The following is a 15,544-nucleotide window of genomic DNA, read 5'->3' as shown; positions in this document are numbered from 1 at the left end:
TTCCGTTTTTATTTTAATTCAATTTCCATTTTTATTCAATTTACTTTTCTATTAAACTTCCTTTTTTATTTAATTTCCAAGTAGATCGTTAAGGTATAGTGGTTTCTTGAATGAACTTCCATTTTTAATTTTCTGCGACTTTCACTTTTATTTTTATTCGACTTCCATTTTAATTCAATTTACTTTCCTCTTAAGCTTCCTTTTTTATTTTATTTCTAAATAGATCGTTAAGGTATAGTGGTTTCATGAATGAACTTCCAACTTTAATTTTCTGGAACTTCCGTTTTTATTTTTATTCCACTTCCATTTTTATTCATGTTATTTTTCTATTCAACTTACTTGTTTATTTAATTTCCAAATAGATCGTTAAGGTATAGTGGTTTCTTGAATGAACTTCCATTTTTAATTTTCTGCAACTTCCGTTTTTATTTTTATTCCACTTCCATTTTTATTCATGTTATTTTTCTATTCAACTTGCTTTTTTATTTAATTTCCAAATTGATCGTTCAGGTATAGTGGTTTCTTGAGTGAACTTCCCTTTTTAATTTTCTGCAACTTCCATTTTTATTTTTATTCAATTTCCATTTTTTTCAATTTACTTTTCTATTAAACTTCGTTTTTTATTTAATTTCCAAGTAGATCGTTAAGGTATAGTGGTTTCTTGAATGAACTTCCATTTTTAATTTTCTGCAACTTTCACTTTTATTTTTATTCGACTTCCATTTTCATTCAATTTACTTTTCTATTAAACTTCCTTTTTTATTTTATTTCCAAATAGATCATTTAGGTATAGTGGTTTCATGAATGAACTTCCAACTTTAATTTTCTGGAACTTCCGTTTTTATTTTTATTCCACTTCCATTTTTATTCATGTTATTTCTCTATTCAACTTGTTTTTTTATTTAATTTCCAAATTGATCGTTAAGATATAGTGGTGTCCTGAATGAACTTCCATTTTTAATTTTCTGCAACTTCCATTTTTATTTTTATTCAATTTCCATTTTTATTCAATTTACTTTTCTATTAAACTTCCTTTTTTATTTAATTTCCAAATAGATCGTTGAGGTATAGGGGTTTCTTTAATGAACTTCCATTTTTAATTTTCTGCAACTTTCACTTTTTTTTTTTATTCGACTTCTATTTTTATTCAATTTACTTTTCTATTCAACTTCCTTTTTTATTTAATTTCCAAAAAGATCGTTAAGGTATAGCGGTTTCTGGATTGAACTTCCTTTTTTATTTTTATGCAACTTTCACTTTTATTTTTATTGAACTTTCATTTTTATTCAATTTACTTTTCTATTAAACTTCCTTTTTTATTTAATTTCCAAATTGATCGTTCAGGTATAGTGGTTTCTTGAATGAATTTCCAATTTTAATTTTATGCAACTTCCATTTTTATTTTCATTCAACTTCCATTTTTATTCAAGTTATTTTTCTATTCAACTTCCTTTTTTATTTAATTTCCAAATAGATCATTAAGGTATAGTGGTTTCTTGAATGAACTTCCATTTTTTATTTTCTGCAACTTCCGTTTTTATTTTTGTTCCACTTCCATTTTTATTTATGTCATTTTTCTATTCAACTTGCTTTTTTATTTAATTTCCAAATTGATCGTTCAGGTATAGTGGTTTCTTGAATGAACTTCCATTTTTAATTTTCTGCAACTTCCATTTTTATTTTTATTCAACTTCCATTTCTATTCAATTTACTTTTCTATTAAACTTCCTTTTTTATTTTATTTCCAAATAGATCGTTAAGGTATAGTGGTTTCTTCAATGAACTTCCAATTTTAATTTTCTGCAACTTCCGTTTTTATTTTTATTCCACTTCCATTTTTATTCATGTTATTTTTCTACTCAACTTGTTTTTTTATTTAATTTCCAAATTGATCGTTCAGGTATAGTGGTTTCTTGAATAAACTTCCATTTTTAATTTTCTGCAACTTCCATTTTTATTCAATTTACTTTTCTATTAAACTTCCTTTTTATTTAATTTCCAAATAGATCGTTAAGGTATAGTGGTTTCTTGAATGAACTTCCATTTTTAATTTTCTGCAACTTTCACTTTTATTTTTATTCGACTTCTATTTTTATTCAATTTACTTTTCTATTAAACTTCCTTTTTTATTTAATTTCCAAATCGATCGTTAAGGTATAGCGGTTTCTGGATTGAACTTCGTTTTTTAATTTTATGTAACTTTCTCTTTTATTTTTATTGAACTTCCATTTTTATTCAATATACTTTTCTATTAAACTTCCTTTTTTATTTAATTTCCAAATAGATCGTTAAGGTATTTTGGTTTCTTGAATGAGCTTCCATTTTTAATTTTATGCAACTTCCATTTTTATTTTTTTTTCAACTTCCATTTTTATTAAAGTTATTTTTCTATTCAACTTCCTTTTTTATTTAATTTCCAAATCGATCGTTAAGGTATAGTGGTTTCTTGAATGAACTTCCATTTTTAATTTTCTGCAACTTTCATTTTTATTTTTATTTAACTTCCTTTTTTATTCAAGTTTCTTTTTTACTCACCTTCCTTTTTTATTTAATTTCCAAATAGATCATTAAGGTATAGGGGTTTCTGCATTGAACTTCCATTTTCAATTTTCTGCTACTTCCATTTTTATTTTTATTCAACTTCCATTTTTATTCAGTTTACATTTCTATTAAACTTCCTTTTTTATTTAATTTCCAAATTGATCGTTAAGGTATAGTGGTTTCTTGAATGAACTTCTATTTTTAATTTTCTGCAACTTCCATTTTTATTTTTATTCAATTTCCATTTTTCTTCAATTTTACTTTTCTATTAAACTTCCTTTTTTATTTAATTTCCAAATAGATCGTTAAGGTATAGTGGTTTTTTTAATGAACTTCCATTTTTAATTTTCTGCAACTTTCACTTTTATTTTTATTCGACTTCCATTTTTATTCAATTTACTATTCTATTAAACTTCCTTTTTTATTTAATTTCCAAAAAGATCATTAAGGTATAGCGGTTTCTGGATTGAACTTCCTTTTTTAATTTTATGCAAGTTTCACTTTTATTTTTATTGAACTTCCATTTTTATTCAATTTACTTTTCTATTAAACTTCCTTTTTTATTTAATTTCCAAATAGATCGTTAACGTATTTTGGTTTCTTGAATGAACTTCCATTTTTAATTTTCTGCAACTTCCATTTTTATTTTTTTTCAATTTCCATTTTTATTCAATTTACTTTTCTATTAAACTTAAATTTTTTATTTATTTTCCAAGTAGATCGTAAAGGTATAGTGGTTTCTTGAAGGAACTTCCATTTTTAATTTTCTGCAACTTTCACTTTTATTTTTATTCGACTTCCATTTTTATTCAATTTACTTTTCTATTCAACTTCCTTTTTTATTTAATTTCCAAAAAGATCGTTAAGGTATAGCGGTTTCTGGATTGAACTTCCTTTTTTATTTTTATGCAACTTTCACTTTTATTTTTATTGAACTTTCATTTTTATTCAATTTACTTTTCTATTAAACTTCCTTTTTTATTTAATTTCCAAATTGATCGTTCAGGTATAGTGGTTTCTTGAATGAATTTCCATTTTTAATTTTATGCAACTTCCATTTTTATTTTCATTCAACTTCCATTTTTATTCAAGTTATTTTTCCATTCAACTTCCTTTTTTATTTAATTTCCAAATAGATCATTAAGGTATAGTGGTTTCTTGAATGAACTTCCATTTTTAATTTTCTGCAACTTCCGTTTTTATTTTTGTTCCACTTCCATTTTTATTTATGTCATTTTTCTATTCAACTTGCTTTTTTATTTAATTTCCAAATTGATCGTTCAGGTATAGTGGTTTCTTGAATGAACTTCCATTTTTAATTTTCTGCAACTTCCATTTTTATTTTTACTCAACTTCCATTTCTATTCAATTTACTTTTCTATTAAACTTCCTTTTTTTTTTATTTCCAAATAGATCGTTAAGGTATAGTGGTTTCTTGAATGAACTTCCAATTTTAATTTTCTTCAACTTCCGTTTTTATTTTTATTCCACTTCCATTTTTATTCATGTTATTTTTCTACTCAACTTGTTTTTTTATTTAATTTCCAAATTGATCGTTCAGGTATAGTGGTTTCTTGAATGAACTTCCATTTTTAATTTTCTGCAACTTCCATTTTTATTCAATTTACTTTTCTATTAAACTTCCTTTTTATTTAATTTCCAAATAGATCGTTAAGGTATAGTGGTTTCTTGAATGAACTACCATTTTTAATTTTCTGCAACTTTCACTTTTATTTTTATTCGACTTCCATTTTTATTCAATTTACTTTTCTATTAAACTTCCTTTTTTATTTAATTTCCAAATAGATCGTTAAGGTATAGCGGTTTCTGGATTGAACTTCCTTTTTTAATTTTATGCAACTTTCTCTTTTATTTTTATTGAACTTCCATTTTTATTCAATATACTTTTCTATTAAACTTCCTTTTTTATTTAATTTCCAAATAGATCGTTAAGGTATTTTGGTTTCTTGAATGAACTTCCATTTTTAATTTTATGCAACTTCCATTTTTATTTTTTTTCAACTTCCATTTTTATTAAAGTTATTTTTCTATTCAACTTCCTTTTTTATTTAATTTCCAAATCGATCGTTAAGGTATAGTGGTTTCTTGAATGAACTTCCATTTTTATTTTTCTGCAATTTTCATTTTTATTTTTATTTAACTTCCTTTTTTATTCAAGTTTCTTTTCTACTCAACTTCCTTTTTTATTTAATTTCCAAATAGATCGTTATGGTATAGGGGTTTCTGCATTGAACTTCCATTTTCAATTTTCTGCAACTTCCATTTTTATTTTTATTCAACTTCCATTTTTATTCAATTTACATTTCTATTAAACTTCCTTTTTTATTTAATTTCCAAATTGATCGTTAAGGTATAGTGGTTTCTTGAATGAACTTCTATTTTTAATTTTCTGCAACTTCCATTTTTATTTTTATTCAATTTCCATTTTTATTCAATTTACTTTTCTATTAAACTTCCTTTTTTATTTAATTTCCAAATAGATCGTTAAGGTATAGTGGTTTTTTTAATGAACTTCCATTTTTAATTTTCTGCAACTTTCACTTTTATTTTTATTCGACTTCCATTTTTATTCAATTTACTTTTCTATTAAACTTCCTTTTTTATTTAATTCCCAAAAAGATCATTAAGGTATAGCGGTTTCTGGATTGAACTTCTTTTTTTAATTTTATGCAACTTTCACTTTTATTTTTATTGAACTTCCATTTTTATTCAATTTACTTTTCTATTAAACATCCTTTTTTATTTAATTTCCAAATAGATCGTTAACGTATTTTGGTTTCTTGAATGAACTTCCATTTTTAATTTTCTGCAACTTCCATTTTTATTTTTATTCAATTTCCATTTTTATTCAATTTACTTTTCTATTAAACTTAATTTTTTATTTATTTTCCAAGTAGATCGTTAAGGTATAGTGGTTTCTTGAAGGAACTTCCATTTTTAATTTTCTGCAACTTTCACTTTTATTTTTATTCGACTTCCATTTTTATTCAATTTACTTTTCTATTCAACTTCCTTTTTTATTTAATTTCCAAAAAGATCGTTAAGGTATAGCAGTTTCTGGATTGAACTTCCTTTTTTATTTTTATGCAACTTTCACTTTAATTTTTATTGAACTTCCATTTTTATTCATGTTATTTTTCTATTCAACTTGCTTTTTTATTTAATTTCCAAATTGATCGTTCAGGTATAGTAGTTTCTTGAATGAACTTCCATTTTTAATTTTCTGCAACTTCCACTTTTATTTTTATTCAATTTCCATTTTTATTCAATTTACTTTTCTATTAAACTTCCTTTTTTATTTAACTTCCAAATAGATCGTTAAGGGATAGTGGTTTCTTGAATGAACTTCCATTTTTAATTTTCTGCAACTTTTACTTTTATTTTTATTCGACTCCCATTTTTATTCAATTTACTTTTCTATTAAACTTCCTTTTTTATTTAATTTTCAAATAGATCGTTAAGGTATGGCGGTTTCTGGATTGAACTTCCTTTTTTAATTTTATGCAACTTTCACTTTTATTTTTATTGAACTTCCATTTTTATTCAATTTACTTTTCTATTAAACTTCCTTTTTTATTTAATTTCCAAAGAGATCGTTAAGGTATTTTGGTTTCTTGAATGAACTTCCATTTTTAATTTTCTGCAGCTTCCATTTTTATTTTTAGTCAATTTCCATTTTTATTCAATTTACTTTTCTATTAAACTTCCTTTTTTATTTAATTTCCAAGTAGATCGTTAAGGTATAGTGGTTTCTTGAATGAACTTCCATTTTTAATTTTCGGCAACTTTCACTTTTATTTTTATTCGACTTCCATTTTCATTCAATTTACTTTTCTATTAAACTTCCTTTTTTATTTTATTTCCAAATAGATCATTAAGGTATAGTTGTTTCTGCATTGAACTTCCATTTTTAATTTTCTGCAACTTCCATTTTTATTTTTATTCTACTTCCATTTTTATTCAATTTACTTTTCTATTAAACTTCCTTTTTTATTTTATTTCCAAATAGATCGTTAAGGTATAGTGGTTTCTTGAATGAACTTCCAATTTTAATTTTCTGCAACTTCCTTTTTTATTTTTATTCCACTTCCATTTTTATTAATGATATTTTTCTATTCAACTTGCTTTTTTATTTAATTTCCAAATTGATCGTTCAGGTATAGTGGTTTCTTGAATGAACTTCCATTTTTAATTTTCTGCAACTTCCATTTTTATTTTTAGTCAATTTCCATTTTTATTCAATTTACTTTTCTATTAAACTTCCTTTTTTATTTAATTTCCAAAAAGATCGGTAAGGTATAGTGGTTTCTTGAATGAACTTCCGTTTGTAATTTTCTGCAACTTCCATTTTTATTTTCATTTAACTTCCTTTTTATTCAAGTTTCTTTTCTACTCAACTTCCTTTTTTATTTAATTTCCAAAAAGATCGTTATGGTATAGTGGTTTCTTGAATGAACTTCCATTTTTAATTTTCTGCAACGTCCATTTTTATTTTTATTTAACTTCCTTTTTTATTCAAGTTTCTTTTCTACTCAACTTCCTTTTTTATTTAATTTCCAAATAGATCATTAAGGTCCAGTGGTTTCTGCATTGAACTTCCATTTTTAATTTTCTGCAACTTCCATTTTTATTTTTATTCAACTTCCATTTTTATTCAATTTACTTTTCTATTAAACTTCCTTTTTTATTTAATTTCCAAATTGATCGTTCAGGTATAGTGGTTTCTTGAATGAATTTCCATTTTTAGTTTTATGCAACTTCCATTTTTATTTTCATTCAACTTCCATTTTTATTCAAGTTATTTTTCTATTCAACTTCCTTTTTTATTTAATTTCCAAATAGATCGTTAAGGTATAGTGGTTTCTTGAATGAACTTCCATTTTTAATTTTCTGCAACTTCCATTTTTATTTATATTTAACTTACTTTTTTATTCAAGTTTCTTTTCTACTCAACTTCCTTTTTTATTTAATTTCCAAATAGATCATTAAGGTATAGTGGTTTCTGCATTGAACTTCCATTTTTAATTTTTTGCAACTTCCATTTTTATTTTTATTCTACTTCCATTTTTATTCAATTTACTTTTCTATTAAACTTCCTTTTTTATTTAATTTCCAAATTGATCGTTCAGGTATAGTGGTTTCTTAAATGAATTTCCATTTTTAGTTTTATGCAACTTCCATTTTTATTTTCATTCAACTTCCATTTTTTTTCAAGTTATTTTTCTATTCAACTTCCTTTTTTATTTAATTTCCAAATAGATCGTTAAGGTATAGTGGTTTCTTGAATGAACTTCCATTTTTAATTTTCTGCAACTTCCATTTTTATTTATATTTAACTTACTTTTTTATTCAAGTTTCTTTTCTACTCAACTTCCTTTTTTATTTAATTTCCAAATAGATCATTAAGGTATAGTGGTTTCTGCATTGAACTTCCATTTTTAATTTTTTGCAACTTCCATTTTTATTTTTATTCTAGTTCCATTTTTATTCAATTTACTTTTCTATTAAACTTCCTTTTTTATTTTATTTTCAAATAGATCGTTAAGGTTCAGTGGTTTCGTGAATGAACTTCCAATTTTAATTTTCTGCAACTTCCGTTTTTATTTTTATTCCACTTCCATTTTTGTTCATGTTATTTTTCGATTCGACATGTTTTTTTATTTAATTTCCAAATTGATCGTTCAGGTATAGTGGTTTCTTGAATGAACTTCCATTTTTAATTTTCTGCAACTTCCATTTTTATTTTTATTCAATTTCCATTTTAATTCAATTTACTTTTCTATTAAACTTCCTTCTTTATTTAATTTCCAAATAGATCGTTAAGGTATAGTGGTTTCATGAATGAACTTCCATTTTTTATTTTCTGCAACTTTCACTTTTATTTTTACTCGACTTCCATTTTTATTCAATTTACTTTTCTATTAAATTTCCTTTTTTATTTAATTTCCAAATAGATCGTTAAGGTATAGTGGTTTCTGGATTAAACTTCCTTTTTTAATTTTATGCAACTTTCACTTTTATTTTTATTGAACTTCCATTTTTATTCAATTTACTTTTCTATTAAACTTCCTTTTTTATTTAATTTCCAAATAGATCGTTAAGGTATTGTGGTTTCTTGAATGAACTTCCATTTTTAATTTTCTGCAACTTCCGTTTTTATTTTTATTCCACTTCCATTTTTATTCATGTTATTTTTCTATTCAACTTGCTTTTTTATTTAATTTCCAAATTGATCGTTTAGGTATAGTGGTTTCTTGAATAAACTTCCATTTTTAATTTTCTGCAACTTTCATTTTTATTTTTATTCAATTTCCATTTTTATTCAATTTACTTTTCTATTAAACTTCCTTTTTAAATTAATTTCCAAATAGTTCGTTAAGGTATAGCGGTTTCTGGATTGAACTTCCTTTTTTAATTTTATGCAGCTTTCACTTTTATTTTTATTGAACTTCCATTTTTATTCAATTTACATTTCTATTAAACTTCTTTTTTTATTTAATTTCCAAATAGATCGTTAAGGTATAGTGGTTTCTTGAATGAACTTCCATTTTTAATTTTATGCAACTTCCATTTTTATTTTCATTCAACTTCCATTTTTTTTCAAGTTATTTTTCTATTCAACTTCCTTTTTTATTTAATTTCCAAATAGATCGTTAAGGTATAGTGATTTCTTGAATGAACTTCCATTTTTAATTTTCTGAAATTTCCGTTTTTATTTTTGTTCCACTTCCGTTTTTATTCATGTTATTTTTCTATTCAACTTGCTTTTTTATTTAATTTCCAAATTGATCGTTCAGGTATAGTGGTTTCTTGAATGAACTTCCATTTTTAATTCTCTGCAACTTCCATTTTTATTTTTATTCAATTTACTTTTCTATTAAACTTCCATTTTTATTTAATTTCCAAATAGATCATTAAGGTATAGTAGTTTCTTGAATGAACTTCGATTTTTAATTTTCTGCAACTTCCACTTTTGTTTTTATTCGACTTCCATTTTTATTCAATTTACTTTTCTATTCAACTTCCTTTTTTATTTAATTTCCAAATAGATCGTTAAGATATAGTAGTTTCTGGATTGAACTTCCATTTTTAATCTTTTGCAACTTTCACTTTTATTTTTATTAAACTTCCATTTTTATTCAATTTATTTTTCTGTTAAACTTCCTTTTTGATTTAATTTCCAAATAGATCGTTAAGGTATAGTGGTTTCTTAAATGAACTTCCATTTTTAATTTTCTGCGACTTCCATTTTTACTTTTATTCGACTTCCATTTTTATTGAAGTCATTTTTCTATTCAACTTCCTTTTTTATTTAATTTCCAAATACATCGTTGAGGTATAGTGGTTTCTGGATTTAACTACCATTTTTAATTTTATGGAACTTTCATTTTTATTCAATTTACTTTTCTATTAAACGTCCTTTTTTATTTAATTTCCAAGTTGATCGTTAAGGTATAATGGTTTCTTTAATGAACTTCCATTTTTAATTTTCTGCAACTTCCATTTTTATTTTTATTCAACTTCCTTTTTTATTCAAGTTATTTTTCAATTCAACTTCCTTTTTCATTTAATTTCCAAATAGGTCATTAAGGTATAGTGGTTTCTTGAATAAACTTTCATTTTTAATTTTCTCCAACTTCCATTTTTATTTTTATTTAACTTCCTTTTTTATTCAAGTTTCTTTTCTACTCAACTTCCTTTTTTATTTAATTTCCAAATAGATCATTAAGGTATAGTGGTTTCTGGATTGAACTTTCATTTTTAATTTTCTGCGACTTCCATTTTTATTTTTATTCAACTTCCATTTTTATTCAGTTTACTTTTCTATTAAACTTCCTTTTTTATTTTATTTCCAAATAGATCGTTAAGGTATAGTGGTTTCTTGGATGAACTTCTAATTTTAATTTTCTGCAACTTCCGTTTTTATTTTTATTCCACTTTATTTTTATTCATGTTATTTTTCTATTCAACTTGCTTTTTTATTTAATTTCCAAATTGATCGTTAAGGTGTAGTGGTTTCTTGAATGAACTTCCATTTTTAATTTTCTGCAACTTCCATTTTTATTTTTATTTAACTTCCTTTTTTATTCAAGTTTCTTTTCTACTCAACTTCCTTTTTTATTTAATTTCCAAATAGATCGTTATGGTATAGTGGCTTCTGGATTGAACTTCCAATTTTAATTTTCTGCAACTTCCATTTTTATTTTTATTCAACTTCCATTTTTATTCAAGTTTCTTTTCTACTCAACTTCCTTTTTTATTTAATTTCCAAATAGATCGGTAAGGTATAGTGGTTTCTGGATTGAACTTCTATTTTTAATTTTATGCAAGTTTCATTTTTATTTTCATTCAAATTCTATTTTTATTCAATTTACCTTTCTATTATACTTCCTTTTTTTATTTAATTTCCAAATAGATCGTTAAGGTATGGTGGTTTCTTGAATGAATTTTCATTTTTAATTTTTTGCAATTTCTATTTTTATTTTTAATTAACTTCCTTTTTTCTTCAAGTTACTTTTCTATTCAACTTTATTTTTTATTTAATTTCCAAATAGATCGTTAACGTATAGTGGTTTCTGGAATGAACTTCTATTTTTAATTTTATGCAACTTTCATTTTTATTTTTATTCAACTTCCATTTTTATTCAATTTACTTTTTTTATTAAACTTCCTTTTTTATTTTTATTCAACTTCCATTTTTATTCAATTTACTTATCTATTAAACTTCCTTTTTTATTTTATTTCCAAATAGATCGTTAAGGTATAGTGGTTTCTTGAATTAACTTCCAATTTTAATTTTCTGCAACTTCCATTTTTTATTTCTATTCAACTTCTTTTTTTATTCAAGTTACTTTTCAATTCAACATCCTTTTTTATTTAATTTCCAAATAGATTGTTAAGGTATAGTGGTTTCTGGATTGAACTACCATTTTTAATTTTATGCAACTTTCACTTTTATTTTTATTCAACATCATTTTTTGTAACGCCCTCAAAATAATAACATTAAACCCATCAATATAAACATACATTTATATACAAAAGATCCACATTTCCTCAACTCATCAGAGTACTTGTAACGCCCTCAGAATAATAACATTAAACCCAACAAATAAGACAAGCATTGATATGTAAAAGTTCCACATTCTTCCATTTATCAGAGTTCTATTACATAAGTATTACATGTTAACAACAAAAGCAAAATGCCCTACGGGCTTACAGCTTTCCAAGTTAACACTTGGTTACAACAAAAGAGTACTAACTCATACACGTTAAGCCCTTGGCTTGAGTTTACATGTAATACATTAAAAGTAAATCAACAAAAGTGTGCCCGCCTCTAGCCTCCCAAGCTATGTCCTTGGAGGTGGCATGCTACCTGCACTTGAAAATGATATTCCCATATAGGGTGAGCCACAGCCCAGTAGAAATACACTAAACCAACCATGAACAATGACTAAAATATTAGCAATTGATAGATGGCCAACACTGATACATTCACATAAATCACATATTTATGTCAACCGACTCATAAGTCCAAGTTACTTTTCATTTTCCCTTTTTCAACAGATAAGCATGTTAGCTCTATCGTTATTTCAACAGATATGTATAGAAACTATATCCCACATTCACAGATAAGCATATGAGCTATATCCACATTCCTAACAGATATGTATAACAACAATATCCACATTCACAGATAAGCAAATAAGCTATATCCACATTCTACAACAGATATGTATATCAACAATATCCACAGATAAGCATATAAGCTATATCCACACTTCACAAAGATAAGCATATGAGCTCTATCTTCACTTTACTAGACAAGCATATGAGCTGTATCTACGGAGTTCATCCCCTATCTTCTCCCAACACTATCTGGTTTAGAGGTACATCCCCTATCTTCCCCTAAACCGCGGAGTACATCCCCCATCTCCTCCTCTACACATAACGTATACAAACACATTGGTTCTATATACAATCACTCAATACATACAGTTAATGTATGCTATCAATCGTCAAATTCCATGACACATTCCATTGATTAGTTTCCGTTTGCCTAATCATCATGCATTGTCTACAACAATCACGACTATCCTCCACCGATAGCCCAAAGCAGTTATTTCTAAGCAGAAAATAAATGCACAATGGATATTCAATCAACATTTCATTTCCTCATTTCTCACAATTAATTATCCCAATTAATCAAACAATGTAATTAGGTCATTATCCATAATTGTCATTTCAACCCTTAGGTCCCATTTTCATCAATGATTCAACATTTATTCCATTGCTCTATGCCAAACATGCATCTAGGTTTATTATGAATAAAACCCCAACTTTTGTAAAATTGCACAAAAGCCCCAAACCTTTACCAAATTACCAAACCAACCCCAACATCTCAAAATACTAAAATTTAAAGACAAAATCCATAGAGAGGAGTAGGATATCCCTACCTCGAAGTTTGAGCAAAAAAGGAGATGAAGACTCGAAGATCAACGTGCTCCAAATCCAAACTTTTTCAGATTAAAACAAAGCTCTCATCGCCCTCTATCTTTTTAACAAAGGCCCTAGGCTAGATTCACACTCTAGGGAGATCAATTCTTAGAGAGAATATAAGTTTAGAGAGAGAGAGTCTCGGATCTAGGTTTTGAAAGAAAAGGGAAGTGAAAAAGTGATGTTCAAAAACGCTACTGCCCGCTGATATAAAACACGCTCACTCGAGCGAAGACTTGGTCGCTCGAGCGACCAGACACAGAAACTCTCGCTCGAGCCAAGGAACTCTCACTCGAGCCAAAAACTCAGAAGTGCGCTCGAGCTAAGGAATGCTCGCTCGAGCCAACAACTCAAACCCTCAGGTCTGTAACCAGAAGCACGCTCGAGCGACAGACCTCTCGCTCGAGCCAAGAAATACAACTCTCAGGTCTAGAACCAGACGCCATCGCTCGCTCGAGCGAAGCCACTCTGGCTCGATCCACCAGACACAACTCAACTCTCGCTCGAGCGACAAACTCCTCGCTCGAGCGAAGGTCCAAAAATCTGGGCAGCAACACTAGGCTCCCAAACACAACCAACCTGTAACAAACCTGCCCAACACATCCTATAACTCAATAAACAAAGTAAAGAGGATGCAAACTAGATAGTAAACAACTACCAACATCCACGGACACATGTCCGGATCACTGTACAACAAGGGTAAACCCGGGATCGCTATAGTACTTCATTACAAAAGTATTACACGTTAACAACAAAGGTAAATGCCCTACGGGCTTACAGCTTTCCAAGTTAACACTTGGTTACAAAAGAGAGTATTGACTCGGTTACACCTTAAGCCCTTGGCTTGAATTTACATGTAATACATCAAAAGAAAAAAATAAGGCAACAAAAGTAAGTTTGCCCCTAGCCTCTCAAGCTATGTCCCCATAAGTGGCATGCTACCTGTACCTGAAAATGATGTTCCCATAAAGGGTGAGCCACAGCCCAGCAGAGATATACTAAACCAACTATAAACAACGCCTAAAAGATTAGCAACTGAAAGATGGTCGATACTTACACCTCCATTTACGTCTTATTACAATTCCATGACAGTCAATTCAATATTACAATTCACTTTCCATTTCTTATTCGACTTTGGGTTTGAAAACAAGGCTCAGTACTCTGGCCAAACATTTGATGAGATTGTAGTTCATCACTAGAACACTTTGAAAATCGAGGTGGATACACGTTTTGGTGTTGTATCAATAACACATAAACTACTTCCATACTTCACAAATGATGATGACATACATTTTAGTGCTATATCAAATCAACAAACTTTTCAATGGATAAGCTTATGAGCTATATCACTACTACAACAAATAGGCATGTGAGCTATATCAATATTACAACAAATAAGTATATGAGCTATATCAACACTACAACAGATAAGCATATGAGCTATATCAATATTACAACAGATAAGCATATGAGCTATATCAATACTACAACAGATAAGCATATGAGCTATATCAACACTACAACAGATAAGCATATGAGCTATATCTACACTTCACTATACAAGCATATGAGCTGTATCTACGGAGTTCATCCCCCATCTCCTCCCAATCCTAGACAAGCATATAAGCTGTATCTACACTTCACAAAGATAAGTATATGAGCTGTATCTTCACTGCTCTAGACAAGCATATGAGCTGTGTCTACGGGGTTCATCCCCCATCTCCTCCCAATCCTATCCAGTTTAGAGGTACATCCCCCATCTTCCCCTAAACCGCGCAGTACATCCCCCATCTCCTCCTCTACACAATGCATATAAACAGAAAGGTTCTATACACAATATAACGCATGTAAACATAGAATCACATACGCAATCAATCAATACATAAAGTTAATGTATTCTACCAACCGTCTACACATAATGCATATAAACATATTGGTCATATACACAATCACTCAATACATAAAGTTAATGTATTCTGTCAACCGTCATACTCTATGACACATCCGATTGATTAGTTTTAGTTTGCCTAATCATCATGCATTGTCTACAACAATCAACACTACCCTCCACCGATAGCCCAAAGCAATTATTTCTAAGCAGGAAATAAATGCACAAATGGATAATACATCGACATTTCAACTAGATGAGCAATAAAAGATTCGTCTACACTCTTTAATCCCATACATTCCCAATTTCAACATTCTCAATTCAATTCCTCGTTTTCTTCAATTAATTATATGCATTAATTAATTAAACCAATTAGGGCAAATTACCATAATTCACAAAACAACCCTTAGGTTCCATTTCCATTAATGTACCAACATTAATCTCATTTCTCTATGCCTAACATGCATATAGGTTTATATATTTAAAACCCCAACTTTTGTAAAATTACACAAAGGCCCAAACTTTCTCGAAACTACCCAACAATCCCCAACATATCAAAATGCTAAAATTCAAAGACAAAGCTCATAAGATGGAGTAGGT

The sequence above is a fragment of the Camellia sinensis genome, chromosome 2 (genome assembly GCF_055761805.1).
Source record: "Camellia sinensis isolate YWXY chromosome 2, ASM5576180v1, whole genome shotgun sequence".
NCBI classification, from domain to species: Eukaryota; Viridiplantae; Streptophyta; class Magnoliopsida; order Ericales; family Theaceae; genus Camellia; species Camellia sinensis.
This window is presented reverse-complemented; position numbering follows the sequence as displayed.